The sequence below is a fragment of the Lepidochelys kempii genome, chromosome 4 (genome assembly GCF_965140265.1).
Source record: "Lepidochelys kempii isolate rLepKem1 chromosome 4, rLepKem1.hap2, whole genome shotgun sequence".
NCBI classification, from domain to species: domain Eukaryota; kingdom Metazoa; phylum Chordata; order Testudines; family Cheloniidae; genus Lepidochelys; species Lepidochelys kempii.
In genome coordinates, this window is record NC_133259.1 from 112,231,344 (window position 1) to 112,244,279 (window position 12,936).

Genomic DNA, 12,936 nt, shown 5'->3' on the forward strand with positions numbered 1-12,936 from the left:
TTCCTCTAGCCTTGTCATTTCTTTCCGTGAGATTTTGTTGCTGAGCCACTAAAGTGAGCAGGTTTCTCTCTGGCATTTAACTTCTGTGTGCACTTTTTTAGGCAGATGGGAAGTGTTGTTTTATTATTATAACCAGGAATGTCAAGCGATTAAAAAAATTAATCACGATTAATTGTGCAATTAAACAAATAAATTTTACGATTAATTGTGCTGTTAATAATAGAATATCATTTATTTAAATATTTTTGTTTTTTTCTACATTTTCAAATATATTTATTTCAATTACAACACAGAATACAAAGTGTACAGTGCTCACTTTATAATATTTTTATGACAAATATTTGCACTGTAAAAATCAAATAGTATTTTTCAATTCACCTAATACGAGTACATTTATCGTGAAAGTTGAACCTACAAATATAGAATTATGCACAAAAAAACCCTGCATTCAAAAATAAAACAATATAAAACTTTTGAGCCTACAAGTCCAATCAGTCCTACTTCTTGTTCAGCCAATCATTCAGACAAACAAGTTCGTTTGCAGAAGATAATGATGCCTGCTTCTTGTTTACAGTGTCACCTGAGAGTGAGAACAGGCATTTGCATGGCACTGTTGTGGCCGGCGTTGCAAGATATTTACATGCCAGATGCACTAAAGATTCGTATGTCTCTTGATGCTTCAACCACCATTCCAGAGGACATGTGTCAATGCTGATGATGGGTTCTGCTCAATAACAATCCAAAGCAGTACGGATCGACACATGTTCATTTTCATCATGTAAGTCAGATGCCACAGCAGAAGGTTGATTATCTTGGTTCTGTAGTTTCGGCATCAGAGTGTTGGTCTTTTAAGACTTCTGAAAACATACTCCACATACTCATCTCTCTCAGATTTTGGAAGGCACTTCAGCTTCTTAAATCTTGGTTCAAGTGCTGTAGCTATCTTTAGAAATTTCACATTGGTATCTTTGCATTTTGTGAAATTTGCAGTGAAAGTGTTCTTAAAACAAAAACATGTCATCATCTGAGACTCCTGGGTCATCATCCAAGACTGCTATAACATGAAATATATGGCAGAATGTGGGTAAAACAGAGCAGGAGACCTACAATTCTCCCCCAAGGAGTTCAGTCAGAAATTTAATTAACGCATTATTTTTTTAACAAGCATCATCAGCATGGAAGCATATCCTCTGGAATGATGGCCAAAGCACGAAGAGGCATATGAATCTTTAGCGCATCTGGCATGTAAATATCTTGTGATGCCAGCTACCACAGTGCCATGTGAAAGCCTGTTCTTACTTTCAGGTGACATTGTAATTAAGAAGTGCACAGCATTATCTCCCGTAAATGTAAACAAACTTGTTTCTCTTTGTGATTGGCTGAGCAAGAAGTATGACTGAGTGGACTTGTAGGCTCTAAACTTTTACATTGTTTTATTTTTGAGTGCAGTTATGTAACAAAAAACCCTACATTTGTAAGTTGCACTTTCATGAGAAAGAGATTTCACTACAGTACTTGTAAGTGGTGAATTGAAGAATACTGTTTCTTTTGTTTATCATTTTTATAGTGCAAATATTTGTAATTAAAAATAATAAAGTGAGGCTGTACACTTTGTAACTGAAATCAATATATTTGAAAATGTAGAAAAACTTCCAAAAATATTTAATAAATTTCAATTGGTATCCTATTGTTTAACCGTGCGATTAATCACGATTAACTTTTTAATAGCAATTAATTTTTGAGTTAATTGCGTGAGTTAACTGTGATTAATCAACAGCCTTCATTTTAACTTTTTTAATTTTGAGATACATGTGAATCACAAACAGCCTGGAAGGAGGAAATGATGAGGTGCACAAAAATGAAAAACAGTATTTCTTCAGCAGCAGCAACAACAAGAACCAGTTGCTTTCAGAACTCAACAAACTTTGGTTTAACTTTAGGTCAGGTTGAGTTCAATCTCTGTTATTTCAAGCAGTTCACCCTACCGTGTGAAGCTCAAGAAAAATAAATCTGGTTTTCTAACTTTTAACCAGAAGATGCAAATAGCGTGTTAGTTTGAGAAGCCAAGCTGGACAGATGATCTGTTGGTAGTACAACATGTTATCACCAAGGTAACAGAGTTTGTAATTCAATCTTAGTCCTTTGCACCTTGGGAATTCTGAAGAAGAACCACTTTAGCCAGGGGTGGGACAGAAGCACTTGTGCTGCTTTCTAGCAATGCCTTTGGCGGCTAAGTCAGTAAAGATGTTGGTGGGCTGCAGAAGAAAACATGTTAGGCGCGGAAAGTTGGTCATCCTGAAACCTGGGTGAGAATGGAAGGAAAAATAGCAGGCAGCCTCTCTGTTCAGACAAGTGTTCAGAGGACCTAAGAAATGTGGAGATTGGTGTCTTATAAATAGACAGACCTCCAGAAAAAAAAATAACATGATCATCTCACTATGATAATAATCATATGTGCTACTCTGCTGTATGAAGGCAGATAGTGTTTATGCAGTGATTGTGTAATGTATACTCGCACAGTGTAGTTCATATTAACATCAGTACTAGACTCTTATCAGTCTGAGCACTCTGCAAATGAATGCTGCTAGGCTACTGGAATTATCTGCACAGTGAGATACTGGCTTTTAGCTTTTTCATCATGGCTGAAGACAGCTTCACTTGATCTCAGCAAAATTATTTTAAAATCCAAGCGTTTGCTAAGGTTTCTTTTTAAAGGATCACGTCTAGTGTGACTCATTACCCCTGGATTTCATTTTTCAGAGCAGCCAAGTTCCCTGGCTTTTACAACATTCCCAAATGCCATTATCTCTGTTTGTTAATAGCTAAATGGCTGATGCGTGGATACATATTATTTCAGACCTTTCCTGCAAGGCGTGCTGTCCTAGGAAACAAAGCCTTTTTAAAAAACAGTGTATATTATTTTACATGTTTCAAAGAAAAAATGACACTGACTAGAAATTCTTACGGGTTTCTACGTATCTGCTCCCGAAGTTAGATTTGGTTGCTATCTTTCCTCTTAGGTTATTTGCTTTAAGTGCTGAAGTTTGATCTTGTCTATTCAGTGAAAAGGTATTTCTGACAGGGGTCAATACTTTAGTTCTGAATGTGGTAAACAGCGGTGCCTGCAGCTGTGCATACATTTACGCATGATACAAACCACAGGCCCTACGGCCTCTCTGTCATGACGGGGGCAGCAGGGCTAAGCCTGAGAGGCGTGGCAGCCCCTGTGCATCCAGTCACAATGCCACTCACTCAATTTTGGCCCCACTGCCCCACTGTCATGACGGAGGGGCCACAGGGCCAAACCTGAGTGGGCAGCCAGCACTGCTCCACCTTGCCACTTCTCTGGGGCTGGTTCCTGCATGCTGGTTCCTTCCCTCACTTCCAGCAGCCTGTGTTCCCTCTGTCTGCTGGTCTCACTCAGCAACTACAAGAACGGGGAGCGGCAGTCAGTGCCCGCATGGAAGTGCTGGCTGGGGGCTGGGAGAGGGGTGGCAAGAGCAAAGCATTTAAACATGTCAGTAGTCCCATTGGCTAGTCATGTGCTAATGTTAAGCAAGTGCTGAAGTGCTTTGCTAGCTAGGGCTTGAAACAGCACAAAATTGGAGTGAAGGAGCACTTTGATTAGTTGATGTGGCTCCTGAGCCATGTAATTACAAGATCATGTGCTCTCAGGTTGAAGTCATTAGGCAAATCATTAAAATAGCCATTCAATAAGTGCAGTATACTCCAGGGAGAATTATTATTGTGCCATACAATATGTGTCATTTGTGTCAATATGTGTCTATTTCTTCTCTGGAATATGGAACAATAGCAACTTAGTCTTTGATTAGTAGTGATCATTACACTGATCATACACATTTGCTCAAAACAGTTTCCCTTCATACTCAGCCTCATTATAAAGTTTCCTACTACTAGTAATTACTGTTTTGATTTGTTAAAGCAAGCTTATTCAAATATTTCTGACATAATCAAAATTTCACCTGTATGTGATTTCTTCCCGCCCCCATGCCAAACCGCACCTGACCTGCTGCATGAACAATGCAATCATTGGATGTATGTGGTCAATATAAAAATGCAAATGGTTAATGTTGGCTTTAGGCCTTTAAGTCAAATTTTCATGTAATTAACATAATTCTAATTCTCACTGATACTAGAATCTGTAATTCTAATTCGTTGTGGTATTAGATCTACAAATGTGAACTCATTTTCAGTTGATATAGCTGTAACAAGGCAAGATCCAATTTTTAAAAAGTATGAGCATCTTTTGTGGTATAGAAGCCCAGCCAATGCTTCAGAACCTCAAATTTAGATGCATGTGCAACCCTGTGACTACATCTGCCGCACAGATGTTGGGTGCAATTTTTAATGAATCAGGCAAATAGGAGTTCCATTGTAATATGGCAGTGAATCAAGCTAATGGTATTATTTATACAGCATCACAAATGTTCATGGTCCAGATAGATAAAAACATGGCTCTTACCCTGAAGCGGTTACAGTCTGAAATGAGGAATAATCTGGACTGGGGATAAGGGAGGGGAAATGTTACAGCAGTAAGATCAGGTGGTCGTTTCAATTTGGAATATTCAGTCTGCATATGTTTGAAATAGCAATACATAGTTTTACCAGCTTTGATACCATCATTTGAAAATATTTCCTGTATTAAAGAAATTTTAAAAATACCTCTTTGCACTATAGGCAATTAAAGACCTTTCTCAACTGACTGTATGAACTAGTGTGTACTTATACCTTTCAGCCCTTGAAAGCTAAAATCCTTACTCCTACTGGCAGCTAAAGAAGTTTTTCCTTTAATCCAAATGGTAGAAGCGTAGATTACCTGGTAGAGCCAAAGGTTACCTGGTTTCTGTCCTTGGCGTACCATGTGTACAATATAGCTATGGTCAGACCAAATTAGTGAACAATCTTTCACCAATTCATTTTGAATGGTTTTGGAGTCTCCAAAACTATTGCAAAGAGCAAAATTTCAAGGCCCTAAAAGATTCATGCATACTGACATGCTAAACCTACTTCTCTGTGCATGTCACAGTTGGTTACCATGGTACTTCAGCATATAACTTCTAGAGAGAACAGCATGTATTCATGGACACATGCATTTCTAATACTTTACAAAGAGACATGCAGCAAGTCAGATGTGGAGTTGTAGAAGCCAGGTACATATACATTTGAATTGCAACTCCAGAAGTTCCAGAGAGGCAGTGTGGCCTATTGGATAGGGCACTGGCTTGGGATTCAAGAGACCTACGTTCAATTTCTGGCTCTCCCAGTTGTTTGCTGGGTAACCTTAGGTAAGTCATTTCCCCTCCCTTTGCCTCAGTTTGCCCATCTATACAATGAAGGAAATGATACAGACCTTATTTATAAAGTGCTTTGAGAGCTATAGAGGAAAAGTGCTACTTGAGAACTAGATATTAATAAGTGGCATTGGAATCTGTACTGGGTCCTCTATTCCAACTCCCATCATCTTCTATCTTCACTGCTTTTCCTCCCACAAACTCATTATGACAGAGTGAACTGTCACATAGGGGAGGAGAAAAAATCCCCAAGTATCCGACTCCAATTAACCAATCCTCCCAAAGGCTGCTAGGAATGGGCAGAGTCTGGGCCTATATAAACTGACCCCAGCTCAGTACAAGGGGGAGAGGCAACACTCAAGGGGGGAGGGGCAGAAAGAGTACCTAGGAAAACACAGCTCCAGAAAGGGGCAGGAGAAGAGACAATAACCTTGGGATAAAGATACTGAGCTTGCGGATAGTGGGGCACCAACTGGGGTCTGCATCCCTAGAAACCTTTACACTTGCATGAGAGGTAAGAGAGTTTATGGGGAAATTGGATTAAAGACTTTGGGTGCAGATAATGGTAAACTAAATACTGATAAATCCTTTCTAGTCTTACTTCAGTCTTTTTGGTTCCTTTTCCCTCCCCCTTTTTTTCTTTTCTCCTGCAGTGATCAAGTCATCCTGGCTCACCAGGCTATAGCTTGGTGACACCCCCACAATATCTCCGTGAGACCACACACAAAACAAAACCCTTCAATAACCCTAAGGGATTCCTTTAACTTACCACCTCTAAAATAACTTAGAAGAGAGTTAGAAAATGAGACCATTAAGGTTTGGCTGAACCCAAAGCAATCACACAGTCATATTGTTGCACTCTTTGTTCTACCTGATCGCTAGCCAAACATTCCTCTTCTCTCCGCATGTCATTACTATTGTTGTTGGGTTCGATCTACTGTAGGTCATAAGCTGTTCAGGCCAGAGACTGCCTTTTAATTGTCTTTATGATCACTTACAAATAAAGAACCAAATGTTATATTTTAATATACAAATTTGGTCTCTCTAAAGTAAAACATTTTCAAAAGACCACTTTGATTTCCTCCTTGGCAACTTTCTCAACACTGTGTCCTCTCCATCTTCCCTTTCAGGGACTCTGCCTTTTGGGGGGTTCTTTTGTCACTGATTCTTTCTTAGTGTCAACTGATTTCTATGTTACAAAAAGGAGATGGGTGCTTTTACAAGAAGTCTCTTCATACTCAGTCATTTCTTGCTAAGTCATAGTACCACAGGGCTGATTCTCAGAGCTGCTTTGAAACAGCTTCATCTTCGACATAGTGCTATTGTCAGTGGTTTCCCTGCTCTACTTTTTGGGGAAAGTACTTTTCATTTTAAAAGTTTGGTTGATTTCTGAAGTATTCAGTGGACTGTGTGTACACACGGGTACACACGGGTAGTCCAAGAGTTCAGAAATATGAAACGGTGTATTTTACATCCGGTTTTGCTGTTGTCTGATGCAGTCTCTCTTCTGGTTGCTCTTGCTGTTGCATGGGAATCTCCTGATTCTGCAGAATGAAGTGTTTAAAACACAATTTCTGATACAAGTAGTAAATGGAACAGGCTGGCCATATAGGTCTTTATATTGCGTTTATCTATAAGAATGAGAGTTACATGGAAAACAAACCCTGAAAAGAATGGGCAATTGGTTACCTGTCCAACAGAATTATGGTATTCAGTACAGATATATAAAACTTATCAGAGTCTGTTCATGGGCTTTATAGAAATCTGTTTTACCCTCATTTTGGTCCATATGGGTCCCCTGCTTCCACACACCTTCCCCCATGTTTTGCTTGGAGTGTTGGTTTCAAGCACAACTAAAAGATTAAAGCAAAATTTAACCCAAATAGCCAACTTTCTGGTCAAAATCACACAAAACCTCTGCTAGACTGAACCAATCTGAACTTCTCTGCAGTGACCTACCATAGGTTCTCTTGGCTCATCTGATTTCTTTATTAAATCAAAACTACAAATCATAATTGAAGACTTTTATAGCAAGATAAAGCTGCACATCTGTATTGTAGCTTGCTGCAAATGACAAAATTGCTTTAGATTTTTTTTCTGCCTGTATTGTTAAGGATGCATGCTTCAGAAAGCTGTTGGAAGAATGAAGACTCAAAATGAGCATTCCATCTAGGTTAACCTTTTTCCCCAGATGTCATCCTCTGTGAAATGTTTTATGTATGTATTCTTTGGAAATCAACTGGCAGAAGCAGCTGTGCGTGCTGCCCACCTGCTAAAGCCCACAATCTTGTGTTATTTCAATTAGATTTGATTGCAAGAAAAGTTTATGAAACAGTTCTCTGTGATTTCATGCCGTCTGGCTTCCGCTAGCCTCCTATTTAGAGAAACCCTATGTTTACATTGATTAGCCTTCTATATGTGCAACTGTGACTATTATTCTTTTTATGTGTAAGATGACAGTGTGCTTGGTGCTGTATAAACATAGAGTGAGGCCACAGTCTCTGCTCTTGATGGGCTCACAGCTGAATTTAGAAGTTGGCAGTACAGTTCAGACATACAAGATGCACAGGTTGAGAATATAAACTCAGAATGGTAATTTTTTTTTCAAATTTTCAGTTTCAGCCACTCCAAATTAGGGCAAACACTAAGGATAGTCCCCAATGAATGCACAAATCTTTGTCCCAAAAATCCTTATGAAATGTTATCCTACAAACTGTTACCACTTTGCGACCATTCCAAGGCCACTTCTCCTCCCAGGCAGCATTTAAGCAGACCTCCCTTTTTGGATGCAGATTTTAATATATTAACTTCTAGGGAGGCAGGATTTTTCTTTGTTTCCCTGGCTGAATTGTCAGGGGGCATTTAGTATATAGACTCAATATGAAACTTGCTGTAGAATTCTTATGCTGATTTGAACCTGAAACGAGGTGCAACTTGGTAGTTGTGGTTGACTTTCACAGTGAGTTTAGGGACTTGTTGGAGCCTAGAATGACACATGTGACAGCACTTGAAAGGAAGACCAGGCTTGAATGAACCAACCCAATGAATGTTAGTTCAGACTTTCAAACAAGCTTCTTGTGCATTTTGTTCCTGTTGACACGAAACCGGATTTGGGTGCACTGGAATTAATACTGCCTGCTCATGCTATCTTTGCTTCAGATTCACATCTTACATCACCCACCTTCCCCCACCCACCCACCCTCCATCCATCCAGGAATGAAGAATGTCTATGTGGTGACTGTAATCTGTTTGGAGGCAAATTGGGTTGTCAAACTGCAGTCTGGAGGAATCCTGCCTTTGGAAATAATATCACTTTCTGAAACTCTGTTTGGGACTAAGCAGCTATTCCTCCATCAGGAAGCCCAGAGCTCTTCTCATCTGAGATTTCATTTTAATTTTCCAACTTCTATTCCGCAGTTTTGCTAATTACTGTTTATCTGCGTGAAATGCTGGTTATATACAGAGGGAGGGATTTAAAAAAAATCACTTAGCGTGTAAGCTCTTTGGGGCAGGGTCCCCCTTTTTTGTTCTGTTTGTACAACAGCAGCACAGTGGGGTCCTGGTCTCTGTTTGGGGTCTCTGCGTACTAGCACAATACAAATAATAAATGATATAAAAGTGCCCAGTGTTGGCCTAAGTCTGATCCCACTGAAGTCAATGATAAAAACAGGTCCCAATAACTTCAATTGGAATTCAGGGGACTTAATGCCTTGCAGAAGGCACTCAGGGTCAAATTTTTAACTCCCCTTGAGATCAAGAGGAGTCAGATGCCTAAATACCTTCAAAAATATGGCCCTCAGCCCCTTGCAGGTTGAGACCATGATGTTTTTCTCATCTCAATTTCTTTTGAGTGTTGATTAAAGCTCTGTCTACACGACAGAGCCTAGGCAGGGATAATTCCATAGTGTAGGTGCAGCATGCATCAACAGAAGTTTTTCTGCCAGTGTAGGAACACCATCTCCCTAAATGACGTTACCTATGCCAGTAAAGCTGATGTGTCTACGCTGGGGTTTTTGTTGGCATAGCTATATCACTCAGGCTTATGGCTTTTTCGCACACCTGATTGACATAACTGCACAATTATAAGTTGTTAAATGTAGACCAAGCCTTGGAATATCAGCTTTTCCCCAGATTGTTCTTACTTTCATCACTGCACTTAGTTTCCAAACACTTTACTTAGAAAAAGGAAAACACACCTTTACAGTTAAAGTGGAAAACAATATACTGTACCTGCATTTTTAAATAAAAATATTTGAAGAAAGTTAACAAACCTATTTGCTTTTGCATATTTCCTGAGGAATTATTTACCACATCCCTAAAACAACTTATGCTAATAATACTGTAATAAGCAGCACACTTCAGTCTATGAGTCATTTTTCACACAAGAGGTAATTATGATCCACCCTATTTTATGTTGGGGTATCCTATGTCTTCAGACACAACCAACGGCGGGACACAGGAACACACAGAGACTGGAGTCTTCGGTTATGGCTCGGATTATTGTAGAAGAAGCTCAACGACACCCTGCGGAAGCATAGCTGTACCACCCGTTCACCTCCCCAACATCTCAAGGAGTGAGCACCGAGATCCTTTTGTGTTCCCCTTTATTGTAATCACCAGCCCTCCCCCTCCCAGGTGGGCAATTCTAGTCTCGGCCCAATAATTGCCCTCTAATTTTCCTGCTAAATTCCTCGCCCCTGTTTATGTTTACCCTTGCTCATGACCATTGTTGCCATGTAAGGGGTTATTATTGAGCACTTGGCTGTCTCTGTCAGTGAACACCTGCAAGCTTGTGGTTTTGGGGTTTTCCGTATGCCCGCACTTATCTCTGCCGGCACTTACCATGCAGACTCAATGTAACTCCCCACATTTTAGTTCTCCAGAATATAAATGATGTAATTAGTTTGGAGCCATAAAATATGTTGAGTTCAGAGGTGTAATCCTTTAGCGGCTGGCCACTCTGAAGGGGAGTGTATGAAGAAATAAACACTGATTTGTCATCATTCTTATTATTATTCAGTTACATTATGGTAGCACCTAGAGGCCAGTTTAGAGCTGAGCTCAGGGCTACACATAGTAAGATAGTTCCTGCCACAAAGAGTTTACAATATAAATACAGAGTGAGGGGGGGAAAAGGTGAGAGAAGGGAAGGGAAGTATTATCCCCATTTTACAGATGAGCTGAGCCGCAGAGAGGTTAAGGAGCTTAAGGTGACTTGCTGTACCCACAACAGAGCTCGGCATGGGTGTAATAGTCTGCCTGGGTGCAATCATTTGCAGGATCAGGACCTAAGGGTATGTCTACATAGCCTGCAGCAGTGAGCTTCCCAGCCTGGCTTGACAGACTCAGGATTGTGCTACTGCACCAAAAATAGCTGTAGGCTTCAGAAGCCAAGATCCAGCCCAAGCTGCAACCTCAATGTGCTGTCTACACACTTATTTTTGGAATGGTAGTGCAAGCCCAAGTCTGTTGAGCCAGACAGAGAGGCTTGCTGCTATGAGCTGTGTAGATATAGCCTATGTGACTTGGTCCTTCAGGGAGTCTATGGCAGAGCAGGAACCCAGCTCTCCCAGGTTGTATCTCAGTGCCTCGAGCACAGGGCCAGCTGTCTTTTGATCTAAAGTGCAGTGGGGAACTAAATGTTCAGCCCTATTCCTTTGGATGCAGAAACATATAAGAACAAATACCATTTAGGTCTTGATCCCACATGCTTAGCTGCAATGCTTTGGGGTCAACAGGATGATGCATATGCTTGGGCACATGTGTAAATCATTGTAGGATTGGGGGCCTGGTCATCAAAATTAAAAATCTTTCAAATATCTGCCAGTTCTCCCTCTCAGTGAACATAGTCTTCTGGAACAAAAAACTGCAGACAAAGAGTATGAATCTGAAATTGCTGGGGATATTACTGTAACAAGAAAATCAGCAATACAATTGGCAATTTAAGGAACAGAAAATATCATTGTACATGAGGCTGCTGTTATTGCCAAAAATAGACCTGCAGAATATGGACGTGATTAAACTGTTTCATTTGAGAGCCTTTTCAGAGTGTTGGGCTCTTCTGATCTTAGACGTGTATGGTGAATCACACTGTGTTTCTTCCACAGTCAGGGGTGTGCACAAAGGAGGGTCTATGAAAGTGGATGCGAATCGATGAAGCTAATCACATCTCAGACCGTTATCTACTCAGCAGGAGACTTGTGCAAAACGTCCGTTACAAAACTTCAACCCACACAAAACTATCAGGGTTTTGTGACAAACATGAAACTCCTCTCATGTTTGAGAGGTTCAATAATGCTCATATAATGTCTTGAGTGTATGTGTATTTATAATTCCCTGTTGGAGCGAAGCAAAACTTGTTCTTCTGCATGGTATAGGGTGTCATAAGGTGGTGTTTGGTGGTTTCAGGCTTTCAGCTAAATTTCACCTTCAGAGTTGCAGTGACTTGGGTGAGCTCCTCAGATGGTGCAGGGCTGTGTTCAAATGGCTATTAATTATTTTGGGTTTTTTTACTCTTCCGTTGTGGGGCCCTAGCCTTCATTTAGTGCCCCAAATGGTGTGTTTGGGGTCCCATTTAGTGCTTTGTAGATGTCATTAATATCCATACCAGAACAGCTGAGGGTTTTTCCAGGGATAGGGGTGCAGTGAGATTCACTGAGATTGGGGGGTCTCTAAGTTTTGGGGGGTCTCAGTGGGGATACAGGACAGGTGGGGCTGTGAGATTCAGTGGGGTGTGCAGTATCTCTGGAGTTGGGGTTGCAGTGATAGTGGAAATTGGGGGGTTTCTGAGTCTCTGGGACCTGTGCTCTGGTTGCTGCCTCTGCTCTCCCATCCTCACTGCTCCCACCCCATCTCATCCCTCTCTGCTGGCCCTGCTCAGAGCCTAAGGTGCTGGGCAACCAGTGTGGGTGGGTCTGTGCCCCCCGTAGCTTCTTCCAGCCCCTAACCGGCTTCTAGGCTGCGCTTCCCCCCACCCACTCCCCACCTCAAGAACTGATACCTCTACCACTCCTTGGATTGTTGCAACTCCTAGCCCTAGGCTCTGCTTTGCTCCCCCTTGGACACAGGCACCAACCACTTCCTCTTTACTGAAGGACAGGCCAATGAGTGGATGGTGCAGGGTGGGAGCCCAGGGTGCTGTCTGAGGAAACAGCCTGGGGAGCTATATGGGGCAGCAGCTCTGGAAGAAGCTTTTGATGGCCATAGTGACTCCTCTCAAGCTTCAAAAAAATACTTGAAGGTTTGATGTGGGGGGGAAGGTTGCAGCCTCCTCCACTTTAAGCACTGGATATAGTGCTGAGTTGCAGAGAAAATGACCTTATATCTGATTTCTTTCAGAGTTTCGCAGACATATTATTTATCTTTCGTCTGCTACCGCAGTGATTCCAGACCTAGCAATTCACTTATGAAGAGCCTCGTGGGTGAACTTTGATGTTCCGCCATGATTTCCAACATGAGTACTTACAAGCACAAGAGCGGCGCTCAACAGTGCAAGCTGCCGCAGGTCTGTGAAAAAGATCAAAAGAGTGCAAGTGGTCCACAGAGCTTCTTGAGATGTGAAGTCTGACCATGTTCCTCATGAACAATCTGCAAACAGTTCTATTCACACTTCTGTGCCTTCCTT

General features: G+C 41.2%; 2 long non-coding RNA genes across 2 annotated transcripts in view; both read left to right on the forward strand.

Annotated features, from left to right (window-relative positions):
• The window catches only part of LOC140910740 (uncharacterized), a 184,496-nt gene that overhangs the window by 94,464 nt on the left and 77,096 nt on the right, over positions 1 to 12,936 (forward strand). The gene's annotated exons all lie outside the window — the stretch shown is intronic.
• Positions 12,567 to 12,936, forward strand: part of LOC140910737 (uncharacterized) — a 53,180-nt gene continuing 52,810 nt past the window's right edge. Inside the window, exon 1 of the long non-coding RNA XR_012158708.1 lies at positions 12,567 to 12,816. This is a non-coding gene — a long non-coding RNA (uncharacterized lncRNA). The remainder of the gene's footprint in view (positions 12,817 to 12,936) is intronic.